At 46.2% G+C, this 23618-nt stretch overlaps 1 long non-coding RNA gene across 3 annotated transcripts in view; it reads right to left on the reverse strand.

Moving 5' to 3' along the window:
* Nucleotides 1-3528: 3528 nt before the first annotated feature.
* The window catches only part of LOC143516479 (uncharacterized), a 39508-nt gene continuing 19418 nt past the window's right edge, over nt 3529-23618 (reverse strand). For 2 of the 3 annotated variants that reach the window (XR_013131697.1, XR_013131700.1), the window contains exons 2-4: nt 12877-12981; nt 8399-8576; nt 7315-7468 (exon numbers count right to left, since the gene is read on the reverse strand). This is a non-coding gene — a long non-coding RNA (uncharacterized LOC143516479). Of the gene's footprint in view, nt 3604-7314; nt 7469-8398; nt 8577-12876; nt 12982-23618 lie in introns of those variants that run through there. The other variant, XR_013131702.1, reaches the window with a different exon arrangement.

Raw genomic sequence — 23618 nt, forward strand, 5'->3', positions numbered from 1 at the left:
GAAGGGCAGGAGGAAAGAGATGGAGCAACGTATCTGCTTGGTCACAATATTGGTCCAGATCTGCAGATCGAACACCGTAGAAACATATGGAGAGGGAGCCGGTCTTGGACGGCGTCAAGTCCTGCGCTTGGAGCAAAATGAGACGATGGCTTTATTTCCCTCGTGTTTCTCTTGCCAGTGATTGGCTGGAAGGCAGCAGCACCATGTGACCCTGAGCTTCTTTTATTAGATCCCGCGAGAGGTCGCTCTGTCTGCTTGGTTGAGATGGAGAGGGCTCCGCGTGACCTCTGACCTCGGCCGCTGTCTGCCGACTGCCCGTCGTGGGTTTCCCCTGGGCCAGAGGCACAGGATGAACAGCCCGGGTTGTCGTGCTCCCTCTCTGACTGGCATGTGCAAACACTGCAGCTGCCGACGCAGTGTTTGCCATCCAACAAATACCCATAAATGATGCGATGAGCAGGGATGAGTCACTGGGGAGGGGGCACAGAAAGAAAGAGTCCCAGACAAAGGTGGGGGGAGGGGGGGTTGTAACAGGGTGGAAAAAATGCCACCCTATAACAATACCACATTCTATGGGGCTTTGATACATCTGGAAAGCTCTCTAGCTGCATGTGTGGGTACAACACAAAAGAATCAGCACTGAATGTGGGTTGAGGCCACGGCACAGTGAGAGTACAGCATCAACTGTACTCAGTGCAGCCATTCACTCCTCCTGCCCTTTGTCTTTGGAAGGCCAGGAACGATCCTGCTTAAGAACCTGGCAGGAGGACAGAGGGTTCGGCTGGCAGGGGTAGGCCACCTTTACGCCTGCCGCCCGCCCATCTACATGCCCGGGTCATGAAGGCGCCGAGGAGTTACAGCTCGAGGAAGACAGGACGCCGAGATCGATATTTTTGGTCGACGCGGCAGGCGGCCCATAAAACCCGGCTACTGGGGACAGGGGGCCCCGTCACCGTGGAGGGTGGCATCAGATTTACAGCGCGGGAAGGCTGGAATATCCCCACAAACCATAACAGCCCCTGTTGTGTTGTGTTCGTGCACCAGCCACCCATCCCCCCGCCCCTCCTTGCCTGTAAAACTAAGGTGATGGACACTGAAGCTTGAGAGAGTGAACGCGTGAGTTTAAAATACATCACCCCACCAGAGCGGGTGTGAGACCTCCCGAGCCGCTGAGGACACGGCGCACCAGTCCTTCAGGAGCACGCAAGGAGGACATGTCAGCCAGAATTAATAAGCCTGTCACCCAACATTCACTTCTAATTAAGAACAGGCAAGGCTCAGAAAGCCTGGGCTTAATGTTAGAATGAGCTTTCTGTTTGGTGCCGGGCGTTTCTTCCCCCTTCTTCTTCGTTGGTGGCACCCTGCCTTCCCCCAGGAAGGCAGTCGTCACAAATGCGGTGTGACACACAAATAAAAGCGAGCAGGCTACGCCTCGGCCAGCCGCTCTCCCCAGTTCAGTCTCGCCACTGCAGCCCTCGCTGCTTCCTCGGCGCAGCGGTCAGCATGGCTGCGTCCCGTCCGGTCCCGTCCAGTCCTGTCCTGTGGCGAGGCAGCACTCGCACTTTTACGGAGCGCCCCGTGCTCTTTTGCTGTCCACCCCTCCTTTCTCTCCCCACTCCGTCCCCTGATATATCAAACGATAAAACATCAATTATGAACACTTGTGCAAACACATGCACAATGCTCCTCCATCATCAGACCAATCTTCCCCAAGATGCTTTGCTCCCTAACCCTCTATGCTAAGAAGCTAGCATTACCAACATGATAGATGCTGCAGCTCTGTGCCTGAAAGCAACCTAATTATAGAAGTGCGAATCAGCTAGGCCGTGAGTGAGAGGCTACGGTGGTAGACAGAGGTAGGGAGGCTCTGAGGTAGGGAGACTCTGAGGTAGGGAGACTCTGAGGTATGGAGGCTCTGAGGTAGGGAGACTCTGAGGTAGGGAGACTCTGAGGTAGGGAGGCTCTGAGGTAGGGAGACTCTGCCTCACTATGACATTACCCTCATCTCCCAGAGGACCTACACATGGCGCTGCACTGACCAACCGCCTTCCGCTGCCTGGGCTACACAGAGGAAGCTGGGCAGATAAATAACTATGGCAACCTCTCCTTCAGCACCAGCTTCCCCTCTGAACAGAACCGCGGCAAAAGGGGTTGATGTTTAAAAGGCAAATAGGTATAAGGGATAAGTTAAGAGGACTCTGAGGACTGAGAATCGGTCGGCTATGATGTTGAGAAAGGGGTCCGACGCACGGCTCAATAGCAGGAGCTCCGGTCACATCTGGCCAGCTGTGTCCCGAGTGTCTGGGCAGCAGAAGTGGCTGAAAGAGGCTTTCCTCAGCATTTTAAGGGGCCCCAGAGCTCCAGGGCACTCCAATTATTCCATTCTGCTGGCTGAATCCTCTCTGCCAAGCTCCCCTGTGCACCTGCGATTACAGGCATGACCCCCACTCCCGACAGAACGCCGCAAACTGCCGGTGAGCTCGGAGAGCGGTGGCCTGGAGCGTGTGGGTGGGGGGGGGCTTTGTGAGAGGGGGGGTGGTGTGAGGGGGGGGAGGTGTGAAAGGGGGGCGTTTTCAGGGTCTATTAGGGGTAACAGTAACATTTCTGCAGTACAATTAGGGAGCCCCCCCCCACCCTGTTCTTGAGCGAATGGTACATCGGCCTGATCTCGAGACAATTCCTGATGATGGGCTTGATTCAGCTCCATTAAGGTCTTAATGCATTCACGAATCAAAAATGGGGGCCACCTGATCTCTGACCATGAAGGGAAGGGATGTCATCGAAACTGAACAAACCAGGTCAGGAAGGGAAGAGACGCTCCCCTTGTTGGCCCAAACCCCACGAGGTCACTGACAGAGACGACTTTGCCTGCCAGCGCTGAAGATCCCACGAGAGATCTCGGGCTCGTTTGAACAGCGAGGTTTACATGGGCCCCTGGTGACTTTCCCATGGCTGCACTGATTAAAGAACAGAGGCTTGTTTCTTTCCAAATGTATCTTTGATGCTCCCGGCTCCTAAGCACGCCCAATCCTTGCTTAGGGGTGAGTGTTCACATTTACCATAATCCCCCTCAAGATGCATAGGTCAGAATCCTACACCTGCCTTATTTTCTTGAAGGTCTTTCTGTTGTCAGCGTGCAGGCAGCAATATGCAGATTCCTCATGGTGAAAAATGTAGAACAACTGACCCAAGACACTCGGAGATGCTACTGTCTGTTATCTTTAGATGTTTTCATCAAAGCTGTTGATCTACTGACCCTTGTCAAGCCGGAACAGCCTTTGCATCTTAATGCTATCAATGCTTTTCAGTCCTTCAGGGTTCAGATACAATCAAAAATAAGATATTTAATACAGAATACATAAAATTATAAATACTATTTCCTTAAATAACACATTAAGTCTGTCCAATACCATCCCCTCCAAAAATAATATATACAAAAAATACATTTGCTGTCATTTTCACTGAAACTGCTCAATAAATGTTGCTTTGATGTTGGAATACTTATTAATACCTACTGTGGTGAGCTCACCTTGTATTGTGTCTTTAGTTGCAATCCGAAGAAAGACGTTTCTGCTCCTTCTCCTACAGCGTCTGTGTCTGCTTCTGAGACCAACATTGCATTTTACAAGTTACCTGCTGGGCTAAGGCTAATATCTGTTATATTAGTTATTTAACAAAAAGCTTACATGCAGCATTCAATCATATTCTGGGGCTAAGGGAAGCAATGGGAAAATTATGCAGAAGTTATGGCTGGTGCGGCAATGTTGATTATTTGTGTAACAAATGTAGTAAAATTAGACACCAAAACCGATTTATTGCTGTGGATTTTGGAGAGCCAAACAGTAATAAACATTTCTACAGTATGTCCAAACAATGCATCTATGATATTCCAGTAATACTGACAGAATCATGCCTTATCTTGATAATATTCTGGTTGAAAAAGGCAACATTTTACAACACTTCACTAATAAACCCAGGGACCACACGGAGTCTCCCTCCTTGTCATCTCATCAACACTCCACCAATGAGCCGGTTTCACTTCATGAGGAACATTACGAGATCCCCCACGATGCTAGCAGAAGGCCATTTTACAGAGATGGCTTGTTTCCTTGTGATTTGGGGGGAAATCATTGTTGGAAGACTTTTACATATAATATCTATCCCTTTTTGGAGAAAAAAAAGAAATGTAATTCTTAAACGCTGTTACATCATTTGAAGTCATCGTTGAACCTAACTGTGATCTTAAATCAGTGTTTAACGTTCTCCCTCCAGTCATTTCTTTTTGAAATACCTCAGCTCTCCAGGACACGATGGTAAAATCATACACCTCCTACTATACTACAGTCTTTCATCAATTAGGATGGAGTAGTGGATGGCAATTAGAAGTGTGGCCAATGTAACCAGTGAAAGAAAAAGACCTTTACCTTTACTCATAGAATAGCAAAACACTTCTAGTTAAAGGTATCATTTCATGTCATTCCTTGTAAGCATTGTATTTGTTCGGATAGTGGTGCAGGTGTGTTGGGGCGGAGTGAATCACCACAGTGTGGAGAATGCACCACAGACACACAGGTGGGTGGAGGTCGCATTTGAAGTTGACTGACCAGCCATAATATAATCACTCTGAGGCACATTGGGGATTGGAAACCTGGACACATTGGAGATGCATGTTACATGCTTTGAGTGTTAATGACACAAGCTGAATAGGTCCCAGGACCTGTGAGTGGTCCTGTAGTATTCACTCTTCACAATTCCCACAAACGTTGAACTACATGCTTTTCATATGGGCTTCAATGCAGTCATGGAATAATTCATAGGAGCTACTGTAAAATACGATGTCAGATTAACAACTGAATAAGATGGGATGTTAAGAGGTTAAGCCTTTTTGTATAATTTATTCTTTTGTATTTTGCTGAATGTATTCTAAGCCATGTATTTGGAGTGTTAAAATATACCTAATGAAATCCCTTATGAAAAAGCCTAAATATCACCTAAGAAGAAGTTCTGGTGAGAACACGGTGCTGATCCAAGGTCAGGGGTATTCACACGTGGGGCTGTGGGTGCTTGTATCTGCTTTAAGATACATTCCAGATGAGCACAGACTTTGTGGCTGCTGTGTTATGTCATTATTCTTTAGAACGTGTGCGTTTTTAATCTCCCAATTTAGCAGCTCTCTGCTGTTTTAGGTCTCTCTCTGAGCTTTGAGAACGAACGTCTGACCACACCTACTCCGAATAAGCCCCGCCCACCCCCATTGTCTCTCTTTGAACTCCCAGCTGCATAGCATCAGCAGGTTCCACTGTAGTCAGTGGCGACAGGGATTCCCAAAGACCATAAAAAAATAAGCAAGGCTCTGCCACCCTTTGTTCCCAGTAAGCACCCAGTAAATGCCTACACATGAAACCCCGCAGGCCTTGTCACATGGCACAACTGAGATTCAAGCCTGTCAAATGTAAAGTTATGGACTTGTGTGAATTATGATATCTTGCCTTCTAAGACAGCAGAGCAGTATCTCTTTGTGGACTCATGCAGAGAGGTACCAGTGATTAGAATGACAATAACCCTGTTACCTGGATACAATGCAAATGGTGGGCTACACCTGAACTACATATTAGCAGTAGTGGTTTTGAACCCTAATCACAAGCTGCCATATTTATAACAAGAGCCGCTCTATAGTAACTTAACATTTCTCATCTAATTAGAAACCATTCCTTGACACAAGTGCTTCCTAAACCAGTCATTTGTAATATGTGGGTTGATGCAAACAATCAGAAGTCTCATGTAATTATAATTGGTTCCTCGACTGCGATCTCCTGGAAGGGTCTGGTGTCGTACTGCTGTTGGGCTGTAATTTTGAGAGCTTCATCACCGTTAACCGACAGCTGTGTGTCTTCAGCAGGTGTCCTTACCAAGCTTATGCGGTGCTAAATTGCAGAGGATAAAATTGACTCATTTTACCTTGAATTTCTTCCAGTTTAATGCTTGTTAAATCTCGCCGACTAATGCCACTGAAGACTGCTGGGAAGACGGGCAAATACACTCCTCTGACATGCCAACACACCCGTTTTTCCTAAATGTTTTTTTATTATTATCTCAACTTGTCAAGCTTCTTGTGAGAATTAGCCGTGATTAAAATCCCTTGCGATTTCATACTTTGTTTTACCACGATTGTCACATTATAACACTGTTTGGGCAATTACCGCCTTTTTCATAGGGGAATTACTTTTGCATTTCATTAAAGAAAAAAAAACGCTGGGAGAATAATTGCGCGTCTTTTCATTCTGTCTTTTCCCACCCGGCCGCTGCCTCCTCCCTCCTCCTGTATCTGAGGAGCACATAATCGCAGGAACAAACAGGCAGACGGTGAATGAAATTTGTTTGAAATTGCAAATAACTCGAGAATAAATCCTCCACCATCAAGGGGATTCTGCACCAACCCCAGGTTTTTTTGGCTAGGAGATAAAACAATGTGCATATTGACGTAGCTCGGAGGGGAGCTTACATTTCTCCACCATGCCACCCCTCCACCTTGCTCTGTCTCCCCCTCCCACTTTAGAGGTAACTCGGGAGGGTTAGACATGTTCAAGAAGACACACGGGGCTCAGCGGTTGTTTGCAACGCCTCAGTCGAGTTCACTTAGTATGCCACGCTTTCAGAGACATTAAGTGCTCCGAGCCTGGTTACTATTTATCGGCCTTCTGTGGGGAATCGAAATGACGTGCGCCTCCCTGAGTCGAAGGGGTGAAAACGGGCGAAGCGTGCAACCCCCTCGAAAAACTCTTCCTCGGCTGCAGCGCCCCGACTAATCGCCACCTTCCCACTCTCTGATCGGGCTGCGCCTGCAACGCCCCTGTCGTGAAATGCTGGAAAATCGCTGGGCTTCGTTTGACTGATTAGCTATGAAATAAGAAAAAAAAGTGAAGTAAAGCCGTGGTGGAGATGACAGGGAAAGGGAGAAGCAGGGGACACTGGGAGAGACAGGGAGGGTAAGAATAGAGTCAGTGGGACGTGATAGGCAGTCACGGCAGCTGTCTTGTGGACAGCAATGCAGAAGGACAGTACCGTAATATGCCCGCCTGTCGGGAGGGGGGAGTGAATCACCACAGCCCAACCAGGGGCTCCTGCCACTTTCTGCCACTCCAAGCAGGTTGCCCTGTCTCTCAAAACAGGGGGAGATAGGGGTCGTCACCCTCCTCTTCCTCCGAGCCTCTCCCTGTAACGCAGTCTCATTCACAGGTAAATACTTCTGGGACATTGTAATTTATTTTGCTACCCCCCCACCCCCCTGCCACCACACCACCCCCGCCACTCAGTCGAGGGGATATTGAGAAACGACAAAAGGGATGTAAACCAGAGGTATGACTGAAGTCCAGCACAAACAGACTTGAATTTCCTCTCGTCGGCTTCTGTGCGCAGCAGGGAGGGGCCGTGGAGGCATTGCCAGTTGTTTTCGATGGCAGAGCTCCCCCTACAGGAAGAAAGAGAACCGACACAAATACGCCCACTTCGCCAAAGCCATTTGACCCCCTTCGTATGCCACAGAAAAGAGCAGAGCTGCCTTGTCAGACCATAATCACAATCTCACTAAGCCCCTCCCCCTCCCCCTTTGGCTTATTACAAAACGGGAGACAGACATTCATTCCGACACAAAGCCAACGTTCAAAGCCCAGAGGGACGCTTTTCACCCTGTTTATGGGCGTATGAGCACGTCAAGCTGACAGACAGTCTTGGAGCCCATTCACTCTATCGAGGGTTGACTTACAACCCTAACAAGCCTTTCATGAACAAAAGAAAATAACCCAGGGGACCCTGAAACAATTCCCTGGTCCCACTTGATAATCAGTTACCACCACACCCCCACCGCCACGTTTCAACCACTCGGAAAAAACCAAGGCCATTGCAGATTTCATTCAAAATAAGGGTGAAATTGCACTCCTCTCCACGTTCCAAGCTCAGAATGTCATGCGCTGGAAGTTGCAGATGGGCCGGAATGTTAAGCAAACCCAAGGCGAGGTGTTTCACAGCGGCACGGGACGCCCACGTCCTACTCTGACCTCAGAACGGATCGCATTCATTTCTGGACACTTTTTCCAGACCTAAGGTAAGGGGCGGCATCGGCTTCTGGTCAGGGATGATCAGACGTTCGTCAGCCAACCCAACGTGGGCAGTGACATTACATGCCCTAATAATCTATAACCTTGAATGGGCTGGGGGGAATTGGGGGCCCTCAAAGGGGCTTTGGATCTCGCCTCGTAAACACGGCGTCGCTGACGGGGAGACGTGTTCATGAGGTCGGTGGCATGTGTTTATTGCTCCCCGTTCGGTTTAATGTTTGCACCATAAAACCTGGAAAATTTCCCATAAAACCCAGGAGCATAGAGGACGGCGCCTGGCTCACCTCGGTGAGGAACCGCAAATCTCGGTTTCGTCAGGACTGCTGTTTTTGGCTGTTGTTGTTTTGTGTGTAACCTTAGTGTGGTCTTCCGTCGACTATTTGACCGTTTGAAAACGACCCCGTGCAACAGCGTCCGTCCCTTGGATGGAGGCTCGGAGAGGATTTCCTCTGTGCACTTGGCCTGCTGAGTCAAGAAATATTCACGCTTTAATGATGGAACAGTTTGACGATGTCCTGACGAACCTGTGTGCAAACACCGCCAGTGCTGCAGCATAGGAAAGGCCTGCCGTCAATGTATAACGCAGAGCCACAATTTCCTCTTTCTCTCTCTCCAACTCTCTCCCCCTTTCTCTCTCTCCCCTCTCTTTCTCTCTCTCGTCCTCTCCCTCTCTCCCTGTGCTCATCTTGCAGCCAGTTTGACGTCCCCCGTTAGAGACCCATGATCAGACACAGATGTGAAGTAGGCTTACTGGACAGGCCACAGCACACTACGTCATGGCAGGGCTGATCCCATTATCCCATCAGCATCACATTACTATTACATTACTATTACATTACTATCACATTACTATTACATTACTATTACATTACTATTACATTACTATTCAGCGCCTCAGGTTGAAGAAATAGAAAATCATTAAAATTGACGCAGAAAAAGAAGATGAAGGTGTGGCTTCAATACGCTGTCAGCATCACAGGATGGCGACAGCCACCGAGGTTAAAACATGTCGTGATACGGAGGGGATTTTGATACAGTGCGCTACATCACTTTGAAGACTGGGCTTTACTTGGAGGCGGGGTTTCCGAGGGAGGCGGGGCTTTTGTCTGCTGTAGTTCGAGACCTCTCCTGCAGAATTCTGAGTTTCAGGATCCTCCAGCAAAACACACAGACTTCACCTTCTGTCATTTTACACAAGCAGTGACTATGAAGGCAGCACGAATCCTACTGATGCTCTTTTTGTATTTTGATTATCTTTTTTCCTTTTTTCTGTGTGTGAATGTTACAGGTGCTATTGATATTAAAGTGCATTAATAAACTTCCCCAACTGTGCACCAGATTCAATGAACCAGCTTTTGTTGTTGTTTTTGAGTATTTTTTGTTGTTGTTTCCTACCTAAATGTGGCTGATCACAGAGGAGGGGGGTCTCTCCCTGCAAGTCCCATGAAGAGTGTAATTATGCCACCTGCAAACTGCAAAAAACAGTATGTTTGAACATCTGTGTAACACTCACTGTTGCCTTAACTACAAAAACAACGGCTTGTTAGAACTTTATTGAATACAACTCAGCACCATTCTGGCAGCGTAAAACGCGTTTTATACCGGCTACGGGTTCAGCCGGCCCTGAGAACTACCGAACGTGACACAACTCCCAACCTCCTTTTTCATTTTGCACGTACCGTGGAGGTGGGAGAGGGGTCAAAGGTGGATGAAAATGTCCATGTGTGTGCAACACATCTTTGCAGTCACAGGGTTGCTCTACAAGCTGCATCCTAATGATACTGGTCAAGTCTACAGCAAACAGATCTCAAAGGCTGTTATTGGAGAAGGAGGAGAGGTGATTGAACAATGCGTATGTGTAAGCAACTCAACACAGCCACGTTTGAGCTCATTCCTCAGGTATGCCTCTCCTTCGAGAGACTTTCGTTCAACCATTTTGTTTTTACCATTTATCATTTTCCATGAAGCAACCACAGATTCACCAAGAGTCAACAACAAACTCATCTAGACTCAGAGCATCACTAAGAGATCAGCACAATGACTGATGAATTAATCAACTGAACTAATGTACTAATAAATAAATAAATTCATTAATTAACTGGCGCGTGACTACAAGCTACTCAGCATTAGCCCTGTGCATCAAACTCAAACTGACAGTAGAGCTCATGGCATACTATACTAACAAATGAAACTTTTATGACAAGTTAAATTGGGAGAATAAGAATAATAAAAAAACAATCTTCATGACTGCTACCTGATTATTAATTTCTTTTTCACTGGGACACATGGGGATGTCCTTCAATATGGAACAAGACACACAAACGCAAACATGGAATCCCAACTATGATGCTCAAAAAACCCACGGATCCATTAAGCATCTGTGAGAGCTCAGTAAGCTTGTAGGAACAGGAGCTGGGAATCATTATCCAAGTCTATGAAGTATGTTGGGGGCTGAACCAGACCTTCTGAACACTCAACACGCTGAACACTGTGACAGTGCACAGTACTGAATGTGCCTGACAATAGCAGCGGGCTAGCTGGAAAAATAGTCAAAGACAACATCAGATGACTGAGGCCCCTACCTGCACCGCCACTTAAGGATCAAACTCATTCCTCATCTTACTGCAAGAAAACTCCTACAGACTAAAATGAACTAAATCTACATATTGATTGTACAGGCCATGGCTGTATACTTGATTCCTTCCTCAGATTATGAAAGCACATGGCATGTGCATCTATCTGAAACTACTCACTTAAAAACAGATCTCTGCAGAGTCAGTACAAGTCTCTGTAGAAGTCAAAAGCAAGATGTAAACATCTCCAGAATCAGAGGAGCAGAGGAGAATCGTTGCTCGCCTGCTAGAGAGCGGCACTGTCTAACGGTTGAGGTGTGTTGTGTTATAGAACACCTCTCTGCCTCTAGTGGGGTCGTCCTGTGTCAGCGGTCCCGAGGAAGCCGCATACGTTTGAGCGGTTGGCTCAATCCGGGCAGGCCGAGCAGCGTAGCCATAACGACGGCGGACAAAGGCAGACGAGCGCACTGCCGAGTAAAGTCGACGGATCCATAATCAAACGTACACCACGAAACACAGTAGAACGAGGCTAACATAGGCTAGTGGCGCCAACGACGAGGGGAAGCCACCATAGCTAATGAGACACAGCCAATTAGAAAATGGGGGGAGGGGCTAAGAAATAAGCAAACAGTGCACGAGTCCCGCACAGCACCATCACTGTTACCGTCTGGTCAGCGGAGGGCCAGTGGTGGGGAGAGAACTGCTAATGAGCGGGGTGGAGGCGGAGCTAATGAGACAAGTGGTGGAGGCGGAGCTAATGGGACACGTGGCAACAGACGCCTCACGCTCTGCAGCAGTAGATCTGTAAAAGACGATGAAGAGTTCGTGCAGCTAGTGAAGCGTGTGGCGATGCCGTCTGCAAAGCAGGTGTTTATAACGCAGGGGCTGTTTCACAACGCTGCCCCGCCTGGCGGTCCAGACCTTGCGCGAGAGCTTTTGAAAATTAATTTTCATATGGGTGGAATATACAAGACTTGGGTTTCACAGTGGAAAGTCAACCTTAGGCTAGAGTTCTCAGAGGTATTGTACTTTTGGATTATTAAATAATACACTGAGTACTACCTTGAGCACTCTTCCGACTAGTTAATGAAGATCATTATGATGTGAAGCTTTGGGGAAATGCTGTCTCTGTCTGTGCAATTACATGTTGTGACAGATACCTTATTAAGTGCGGGAGACGACTGATCGCTCCATTTGCATGGTAACAGGACTTGTGGCAGACCTGCCATGCGCTATCTCTTCAGATGATGCTGCTAATTACACACAGGGAGAATGCATTTAAAAAGGGCTCTGGAGTCATGGGGCATCTTGGTGGCTTAGGGCTTAATATAACACACTCGCTGGGGTTTGTGTGGGTGTGGAGGTGTGTGAGCGTGTACATGGTTGTTGGTGTGTGTATGTTTGTGTTAGTTGGGTGTGTGTGTGTGTGTGTGTGTGTGTGTGTGTGTGTGTGTGTGTGTGTATACAAACTAATCTTCAGTTTAACTTTGCATTCTCCTGCGCTTCTCCAGTGCTGTGCAAATAACTTCCAGCCTATATATGTCTGTCTTCCTCAAACGTCTGGCTGTATGGAAATGGAAAAGAGGAAGAGAAAAGCTTCCTAAATGAGAGCTACACATGCCTGGTGAGAGCACGCGGCTTCGGATTCAAAACACGCATGTTTCACACCGCTGCGAGCCCGTGGATCGCCGCACGTATGACATCCGTGTTCTGTTACGCATCGGAGGACCGTGTTGTCACGACCGTTAGCGACGGGACAGCCATTAGCAGTACGAGAAGGAGGAATGGCGGGACAATTATTCGTCTAATACTAATACAAAAAGGAATGTGTCTCCCAATTCAAATTAGGTTCAGCAGAAGAAAATGGCACGGCCTGTATTAGTGTGTGGCTTTGCATCTTAAATGACCCTTTTTCTAGTCTGATCAAAAAAAGAGATGTACCTAGAAAAATCCTTTCTTGGAAGGGCCTGTCAGCAGGGGGCTGGGATGGTGGTGTGTGTAGGTGTGTAGTGGAATGTCCTCATATATAATGTATACATAGTGTCAGGTTACCTATTCCTGTTACACATCACATGCCGAGGTCTTTTGTACCACATACATTCAGGATGGTACCACAAGTGCCTCCACAACAGCGGCGTGGTAGAATTTGATGGTGCAGTTATTGAGAGTGAGCAAAGTAAGTTACATACTGTCAACAATCTTTGCCCTCAACGTCTTCAGCAAGGACGTGCTGTAGCGTCAAACTCCAGAATGTCTTCACATTGAAGAGCAACGTGTGACTAGGCAGCATGACCCTGCAGAGGAAAAGGAAGAAATAAGAAATAAACCAGCGTTGACGGCAGAATAGAAAACCACCTCTCAACGCGTCAGGGACAGACGCAACGCGTGGCACGAACTGTCACCGTCGACGGCCGGTAATGAACGGACGCGGGGACAAAAGAGGTCGTAAAGTACGCGGGCGGTCTGCCCACCGCTGCGGGGACCAATCAAACGAGCGGGTGGGGACACCATAGGGGGGAAGAGTGGTGACGTGGCAGTAAATCAGTTATTATATTAACCCGGCTGCCTAGTTATTGTCGAGCCGTCCACGCTGGGCCAGGCCTGCTGATGACGCACAACACGCTCTCTGGATGTGCTGTAAACAAACGCAAGACGACTCGTTTCAGTTTTGAGTGAAGAGAGGGCCCAGCGCGTGATGACACGGCACCAGGATGAAGTTCGTTTACAAGCTCAATGCAGTTTTGATACATATTTGAAGGGAGACCGTAAGGAATGGGGGGTTAAAAGGCAGAGAATGACAGGAAGAGCACGTTTTGTTTGCTGTTGTGACTACTGCACCTGCCACGCCTCGGCGTTCTCTGGACACATCGGAAAGAGGTCCCACAAGCTCTGGAACATGGTTGACATCACACACGAAAAATTATTGGGCTACGGATTGCAAAGATCTGAATTAAATGCCAGTGAGCAGTAAAGCCCCTCTGCTGTGGCCATGACTGAGGAGACGGGGTTTTCGACGCTTCCACCGCAGTAGATGTGGCAGCAGGGAGAACGCGGGAGAGGAACGGCCTGATTTTGTCTGTGCACTTTGGGTGTCGTGTTCTTGTGGTTACAGCACTGTGACAGCGTGCCTGGGACACAGCGTGTTTCTTGTGAAAGCAGTGACATAAAGATGCGCTCAAATGAACTGGAAAAGCAGCGGGCGATGGCCGTTCATCCCACCCTGCCTCTTATTTCAAAACCTGCAAACAAATAGACTCAAATACATGCTGTGTGAAAACAGACTTTGAATCACTTTCTTCTGAGGATGCGCTGATCAGCTTGACACGTTTAATCTATATACATTTCAGCCAATACATTAGGAGTGAAGGCAGTAGAGAGAATTAATAATAAATCACAGGGCTCAAAGCCGTTAATGTATCTGTAGAAATACGTCTGCCTATAACAAGCGTGTTAAAAAATAAGTATGGCTGCAGGAGAATGAAACTCATGCCAAACTTCACTAAAACAACAGGAAGGGTGATGCCAGGCTGCCCTTCTAGAACTTTCTCCTCTTCGACCTCACTGACCACTCTGACCTTGTGTCCACATGACCTACTCATTAGGTAGTAATAATAATAATAATAATAATAATAATAATAATAATAATAATAATAATCTTTATTTGTATAGCAACTTTCATACATACATGCAACTCAAAGTGCTTTACAGAATAATTTTTTTAAAAGAAACATTAAAAGGAAGCAAAGATAAAGGAAAGGAAGGAAATTGTTAAAAGAAATTATAGACATAATATACTAAAATGATTAAACAAACAATAAAATAATGTAATAAAGTGGCAAATTATAAAATAATAATGTAATAAATAAATATTACATGTCTCCACCCACTTTTTCAAAAGTCGGTTTTGGTCCTGTCCCAAAACCTATCAGCTGCCCTGGTAGGTTTGCGCCATTTACAGCGTCATCGTCATCATCATCATCCTTGACTCTCGGGCCCTGGACCCGAAGATGAAGGCCGTGCCTGTCTGCTGCAATATGAAAAGTTGGCTGAAGGTCGGACTTTGATGACTTTCTTGTTTTTAGCCATGGCCTGGCCGCGCCCTCCTGCCCCATCTACCCTGGGGCGTCAAACGCGGAGGCATGAGCAATCGACAGGACCGTCGCTCAGAAACCAGACGACCCCACATCACGGTTCGGCTGGCCGAGGGGCTGGGATTCCTTTTTCTCCTCTTTCCATTTCAATTATTAAGCGAGTTTGGAAGTCGGCCTATACATGAGTATTTCATCCGCGTAGACAGTCCAGCTCCTCTGCTAACAATGGCGGCCTGCCAGTGTATACATTACCATATACATTAGTACATGGACAAATCAAACTGACCCTGAGGTTGTCGGAATCAATCCCCGTTCACAGCCGATGACGGCGGGCACGCGACACGGGTTTCACGAGGAAATCGCCTCTGACGTTCCTGCGCCTTCTCAGCGAACATGGGGGGAAGGGTTTCATCTTCATCAAAGAAAGGAAACCGATGGCAGAAAGAGTGTCCTGCGTCTGCAGGTGTGCGCTGAGGTTATCGGCTGAAACGAGCACAGGGGTTAAGAGACCAGCCACTTGACCGAGGACACGGATTATCGTGGCGAAGCATCCTCCAGCCAAAGCTGCAGCTGCAACACGATGTGCTGTCTGCTCATGTCCGTTAACAGAAAACCCCAGAAGGGTGATTTGACAGGCAGTGTGGAGGGCAGTGCTGTAATTACACAGATACTGATGATGGGTGTCCACATTGCTCTGTTCCAAATGCGTTACATCACCCATATTGACCATCAGCCTCCTGACCAAAGCTCCTGCTCCTGTTGCAGGACATTCAGTAAGATGCTACTAACAGGCAATGTGATTATAAAGGATTAATAACGGTTTCAATTTGAAAAAATTATGAAAAAAGCAATTCTTTCATTTGTAGCAGCTCTACCCAGGATTGGACAGTCAGACGTCAGTCCTGTGCCCACACGAAGCCCCTCGTCTTGTACAGAGACCTTCGGTCTGTCCTGGTCAGCCAGACAGAGATGCTTCTCTGAATGGCTCCCATTGTGTGAGAGAGAACAGGTGTGCAAATAGCTTTGGCATGACGTTGTGCAGATGCTGCAGACATACATGTGCCATCCCACAGTGAGATTATTCAAATTGTATAATATTGCCCAGAGAACAAGATGTTGTTACAAAATACAAATGCTAACACACACAGACACATACACTAGATAGATAGCCAGATAGATACAGACAGACAGACAGACAGACACGTTTATATATGCATGTCATAGGTCAACCCATCCCACCCACAGTTCTAAATGCCCAGGAGCTTCCCGATTGGAGGAGAGCACAACCATGGAGAAATCGAGTTCATTGGTCTGTCTCGTCTCTTCTCAGAGGCCGAGAGGTTGAAAGCCATTGCTATAGTTTGCTCTTTGGTCACAATTGTCTGTATCTACTACATCTTTGGGCTAAATGGGCCTATAAATCATGCATTAAAATTCATGAAAAAGCAGAGATACAGTACACATGACACATACACCTAGAAAGTCTTCTGAGAAGAAGCCCAGGTTAACAGAGGACAGCGTTATGATGGATTGGAGTAGAGATTCTGGCTAATAAACTCTGGGCTCTGATCCTGCTCTCCGTGAAGGAAAACTACAGCTGTCTTCCGCCTTCTTTGCTTTTTGCTACACTAAAATGTTACATCGGGGACATTTAACTTTCATTATTGCAGCCTGCTGACAGATGATCAAGCATCTCTCTCCGTCTCTTCTTATCTAGATGAGTGCTGGAGGCTTGTGGGTATGCAGACAGAAGGGCGAATCACAATGGCTGCGATTACGATTGGCACCCCCCCCCCCCACACACACACACACCTACAGCCGATTGGGCAGGAGTTGCCGTAGACACAAGAGCTCCTCCCACGCCACAGCCTTCAGGTGTGAGCCATCCCTACTGCAGGTCTATTTTGCATGCAGCGCTGCGTTTGGAGAGCTTGGGCGAGCACCTACGGCTTCATTTGACGTCTTTGTTGGTTCTCATTAGCAAGCATTGGTGGAGGAGTTTCTGGGCTAATGAGTGTTTGTTGATCATCATACAGGGGTGAGATGGAGAAAAACAGAACACAAGGAATTCTCGGGGGGTTGGATATGTCTAAAGATGTGAAAAAAGCTTGTATCTGTGATTAATAATAACATATAAAGAGGAACATCAAATGGGCAGAAATAGCTCCAAGGGTTGATCTATAATGAAGTGCTTTTGAAACTATGACTCTAACTGTGAGAAATACTATAGGTTTTGAGAGGGGCTTTCTAAATGTCTTTTTGTTGTATGACTTCCTGACAGATTTTCCTCCCCAAGAGAGCACACACAGGATCAGGGGCTCCCTAACTCCAACGCAGTCCAATCTTCTGCTTCTTTAGCTGAATTATGAGCATGGCAAGGAAAATACTGAACTTTACAATACTGAGTATCTTCAGGACTGAGGCTAGACAGGTCCGTGTCTTGCAGAGAACAAATCGTACTGAAGCCCGGCTTCTCCTGCCTGCCATGGACAAAATAGCAACGCTGATCTGGAGTCAGTAGTGTGAAAAGGACAGCTCCTACTGTAGGTCAGCGCAAGGAAACACATCATTTCAGGTATGCCCATGGCAAACTAGCCCACAGCTGTCCTCGGCCTGACTCTGGGACTATGTTTGCTTCAAGGGATTCTCTGGGTGCACTTCATTTTTAGGTCTGTACACATGCTTGCACAATGTGATGATTACAGCAGCATGCAGAAACCAAGTTTTATCATGACCGTGTGTGTGACCTTCTCTAAGCAATCACACAGATTGTCATTTAATCCAATGTCGGATTACATATTCACATCAAAGTGCACCTTGTGCAGCAAAGTCATGTTGTGCTAAAGGGGGGCATATTTGACAGTTATTACTCTCTGAAAAATATTTATCTATATAATGCTATGTCATCTTTTTAGGTATTTTTCCCCAGTCATACTAAAATTTGGAGGCTAACTTTAACATGACATTCGAACTGAGAACCAGCTAACGTTTCTGGATGAGACCTGCATATGTACACACAGTTATGGTGAACTTTCAATAAAATTGGATTTTTAAGGGTGCTGTTAAAAAGCTGAAATTTTACTTTACTATTTTTAGACCCACTCAATGTCAACCAAAAGAAACGTACCGATTCAAGGCTGAGGTAGAGCGCCACTCAACCTCACCTTCAACACATCTAATACGCCTTAACAGAAATAAGAATGACCTAATATCAAACCTGACCGAGGAGTTCACCAAGCGTCAGCGGCAATTACATGTTAAGTCTAAGGGCGCCCTCTATCGTCCAGACGTGCTGGTACAATTTCTACTCGCTTTATTCAAGAATAGTGCCTTTCTGTAATTTGCTCATTTCTAAAAGGTCGAAATTAAACATGCAAAACATATAGTATAATATAAAGTTTCTAAAGTGGCGATCTAGTATTAGGGGTACACGACAACGTGGGTAGACGAAAACGCAGTTTTTATTTTAAATTTTAATGTTTAGAAACATGTCAGGAGGTATATGAAAAATGTCACACTAAATAGGCCACAGTGAAGTATAAACATGTTAAGTAAAATCAACAGCAATGTGTAGACTTGAAAATATACCTGGCTAAACAATGCCCAGTATTAAAAGCCGTGGACTGCATTGGTAATAAAGGCAAAAATCTGAACAATGGGATATTGATTTAACGTCAGACGAACGCTTGCTCGGAGCGGTGCATCAAAGACGGCGTGGAAAGAGTACATATTGCTTTTCAACCCGGGAGGGACAGAAGGCCCTTGGGCACTTTCCACAGTACAAATCACCTTCAGCACCGACATGCCCCTCTCTGTTTCCTTAAACGAAACACCTTTTTGTTAACCGTCCTCTCTGAACTCGTCTGAGCTTACCGTCTAGTTTTTTTCCTGCCTTATCTCACATTTCCTCAGAAAGAGCTGACACGACTTGACGCCCTGCCGGTTTACACGCGCGAGCGCAGGGGAAATTCGGGCGGCGAAGTCATGACCTGCTCTTTCTACACCATCTACTCGTCAGAGCTCCTGTCGCTCCGTATCATCGGTTTAAAGCATGGACGTCTTCTCAGCCACGACTCCCCCTCGGCACATACCGCACCCCTGCAACAGAGAGCAGGCCCACAGCTCCATTCGCCTGAGGGGCAGTAGTGTCGGTTGTACCTCGGCTCTTCGTTGACCGATAAAAAGTAATTAGCCGGCTGTAGAGAGGCCTCGGTTTTATTCCCTTCGTTTAATCACTGGCTAATTAAAATGTTGCCGAGATAGCCAACTTGCGGAGCAGCACACTGGAGAAAGGAGTTGTGTTTCAGGAGCAGATCGCAGCTTAAAAGGCGAGCGGCCTTCGATAACTAACCAAATGCCACCGCTTCCGTTATCAGCTCGAGTTTACGTCAAAGTATTTGTGATCGTTTTTTATATTAAGTTACACGCCTTTGATTTCTGGGTCCCTATGTTGCAATGCATTCCGCTTTTAATCTACAAAGCTTTCGATTTTGCTGCTTTAAGCCACAAGCAGAGAACAAAAATAATCAACATGCTTTGGAAAAACCAATGCACACTGATTTTCAGCCAACACTCCATACTGCTAAACAGAAGCTATGGTCTTATAGAACAGACACCCAACCCTCACCTTGTTCAGCAAATCACCAATTAGAACGCTTTCTCTGCTGTTATTACATGCAAATCCGCCGGTCTCTGTGTGGAGAGATCCCCCACGGGCTCCCCCACGCCGCACACGCAGTGTTTCAAACTCCCGTGATTGGTAGGTTGCTTGCCTCATCAGGTCATATTTAGTCGGGGACTGCAATTACCCAGAACGCTGAACGCGTGTATTCTCGCCCCATCAATTTGGCCTTTATGATGCTGTGAGTCTGTGGGAGTACGGGCGCGCGCGAGGCGAGAGGCGCGGCACGCGGGGAGGGAGCAGGTAGCGCGGACGCGTCTGCACACATTCTTTTCGCGTAGGCCTACAAACCTTATGGCAAATTAAACCGTTAAATTACATATTCGCATGCGCCAAACACATTTCATTGCTAGGTTACTGCTAAATCTTAGAAAATGGGATGTAGGGAGCTGGGGAAGATTCGTCAATATCCGAAGTCCACAACCGGATGTCCTTGTATAATTTTACAATCACTCAAACAGCTACCAATACATTAAGTCTCACAAATCAGAAATTAACTACATTATTAACCTATATATCAACTACAAATATTAATGGATATATTATTAACCCAGGTCCTGATAGCAGAGATGTTGTTTTGTAATGACACATATTGGAAATGTGAGGCGGTATGGTGGTGTGGTGGTTGGCACTGTCTCACAGCAAGACGGTCTGGGTTCGATCCTTGGTCTGGGCTGCTCTGTGTGGAGTTCGCAAGTTCTTCGTGTGCCTGTGTGGGTTTTCTCCTGGTTCTCCGGTTTCCTCCCACAGTCCAAAGACAACATCATACCTCTTTATGAGCGTATAGGTTTAATGAGTCTTGGCTCTTTTGAGGCACTGACCCGAGCTTCAAATGTTCAGCACAACATGGTGAGGTCACACAGACCTGTGCTACTGTATTACTGCATGTTCGCAAGGAAAACTTCCAGTGTATTCAATTATTCACTCAATTCAGTTCATTGATGAAACATTTAACACTTTTCGCTGAACCTTTATCAAAAGGTCATCCTTTGATTTTAAGAGGGATTTTGGATTTTTCAGTCAGCTTTATTATCATAAGAGCCACCATCTAGAGGTTTGAACACTATGCCTGAATAACCTCCCTGTCTGAATGTGTAGTAGGCTAATACTCCAGTCTGTACAAAATCTCCAGGTACCAGGATCTACTCATATGCCTACAGTAACTACCAGCTTATTAATAAATATATAGTAAGTAGAATGTTTTCAATTGTATCTATAAGTGTATATTTAATGTTTTTTTATAAATATTGCTCGTCTTAAATACATTTCGTATATAGTTTTTAATTATATATTTAGACAGGCCTACATCTGTTGAAACTATGGGAATATTTGGAACATATCAAGATATATTTCTGTGTATTTTTGCTGTCTTCCCTGTGGACAGTGTCTTGTGGACAGAATGAAGCGCCTACAACATTATGCGGCAGTAACAGACCAGCTTACAGCAAGTGTGAACACAGCAAGATTGACGGCGTTGCCGCCAAAGAGTCAATTGTTTGAAGAGAATCCAATGCGCCGTAGAGTTTACGCTATCGCTTATCATCCTGACAAATGCCGCCACTGGAGTTAATGAGACCTCAACTCAAAACTGCTCAGAGTGATCACGGCGGGCTCCCCGCAGCGCCCGGTTCCGTTAGCACGTTTACTTAGCAGAAAGGCCGATCAGCACGCGAGAGACGAGGAGCACAGGCCCACAGCGCCACGCGCCAATGTCACTCCAGGTTTAGCAGATGCTCTGCTTCTAAAAGCCCGTTCAGCGGGGACTGATCAGCACCTGCTAGTCAGATAATTAAGCTGCGTTCAGATGGAAACGCGGGTTTATAAACCGTTTTGTGGGGTGTTTGGAGGCTGACCTTCACCGATGTGAGAGCTTTTCAGTGTTGAATGGTAGCGGGAGATACGTTGCTCTGCAACATTTTATGATTATTCAAACTTAAAGTCGAGAAGCGTATAGTGGCAGATGCCCAAATCATCAAAAGTTAGCCTAACACTGTTATTTTATTATCAGTTAGTGCCTGCATTGCACAATTGTTTGAAAGAAGAAATCCACCACAGCCCTGCTACCCAACACTGCCACACCCCTGCCCAACACCCAGTCACACCACCACACCCCTGCCCAACACCCAGTCACACCACCACACCCCTGCCCAACACCCAGTCACACCACCACAGCCCTGCTACCCAACACCCAGTTACACCACCACACCCCCGCTACCCAACACCCAGTAACTCCGCCACACCCCTGCTACCAAACACCCAGTTACACCACCACACCCTGCTACCCAACACCCAGTTACACCACTACACCCTGCTACCCAACACCCAGTTACACCGCCACACCACTGCTACACAACACACATTCACACCACCACACCCCCGATACCCAACACCCAGTCACACCCCTGCTCAGGGCCGGAGTGGGCCCCTTTTTCAGCCCGGAAGTTTCATGCCCAAATCCGGCCCAAAATAATTTTTCCCCTCCCAATCGGCCCAAACTAGAGATTGACATGAGCCGGCCCATCGGGAATCCTCCCGAATCTCCCGATTAGCCACATCGGCTCTGCCCCTGCTACCCAAGACCCAGTTACATCACTGCTTTTTACTGTCATTTTATACTTATTGTCCAATTGTGGAACTGATTTTTTAAACTGAACATTAATACTACACATTTTTAGAGGTTTTATTATTCAGGACTAAAGCAATGCATCAACATGAAATACTAAACATCACTGGTCAATAAGACGACACTGGTAAGTTCTGTTGTCAATGCATTTATTCGTACTTACCGAGCGCCATCTACTGTACATGCAATGAATTGCATAGATTAGTAAGACATTTTGCCACTGCGTTAATCATATTTAAATTTTCTGGTGTATGCAGGGTATAAAAACGAATAGGACTTGCGAAGTAGTGCAGCATACAAATTAGACAGCAAACATTTATCTTAAATTGGCCGTTTTTAAGTGATAGTTCTTCAGAACAAAGTCTGTTCTTCCTTACACAATAAAAGCTGGGGAGTCCAGAGAACACCTCTTGACTAACTCCTCTCATATCCACGTCATTACAAGGTCATTATGGTATTTATTATTTTACATCACATACAGTGTTCTAGCTAGTTTACTGTTAGCGTATTAGGCTTGTGTTGTGATTATAACATTCACTACCATTGTTTCATTATAATAATTATGATATAATAATTAATACATGATTCTAACATATAGAAGAAAAGGCGCTGTGGTGTCATCCAAGTTGGAACAGACATGAGGTACAGAAGAATACCTCAGAAGACATGGAATATCCAACTGTGTGTGTATATATTAGCTCTCAAAACCTCACTAGCTTCAATGACATGGGAAGAGCATGTTAACATTTAGCATCCGTATCTGACGTTGTCTGGCAACTGACTTCTGAGAGTGTTAAAATGTTTTCACAGCCCAAAGCTGTTTCTGAGTTTTGTCCAAACCACTCCCTTGTTTCAAGATTGATAATGATGCTGTTAACATTTTGAATACAGTTTTTGTAAGGCATCAAATTGGCGACAGTAGAGTTTGAATAGAGTTGATTCAGAAAAGATACATTGGCACAATTTGTACTCTAACGGCACACTTTGAATATAAAAATATATAAATAGTGTGTAGGAACCTTCTTTACTCTGAGCTCTCTACAGACAGTCTACCAAAGTGGAGGTTTACACAAGACATTTGTGGTAAGGATGAAGTTGATCTGCAGAAAATGATAGTGAGATAACAAAAGATCAGAAAAAGAGCTGTAAAGGAACTATGATGAAAACAACAAAAAAAACATTCAAACAAGACTACCAACAACTACCCACACTAGCCTTTATGTCCTCTTATCCTATTGCCCTTATTTGGCCAAACTAACCCTTTAAAGTAGCTTTGATAATCTGATACATTTGCATAATTAGTTCTAACTGCCACCCTATTGGACAATACACCTGTCATAGAACAATACACCTGGACAATACAGGCTTCCATGCTCCAAAAAGCCCCCCAGGCGTAACAGCTGGTTCACGCCTCGTCTGCACACTTCACATGCTCAACAACGCCTTCCGAGCAGCAACTCCTAGTACCATCTGCCTCTACTGCAGTCGGGCCACACGGTTCTGACGCCTCTGCCAGTTGTGGAGTGGGGGGGTTGT

The sequence above is a fragment of the Brachyhypopomus gauderio genome, chromosome 1, assembly GCF_052324685.1.
Source record: "Brachyhypopomus gauderio isolate BG-103 chromosome 1, BGAUD_0.2, whole genome shotgun sequence".
NCBI classification, from domain to species: Eukaryota; Metazoa; Chordata; class Actinopteri; order Gymnotiformes; family Hypopomidae; genus Brachyhypopomus; species Brachyhypopomus gauderio.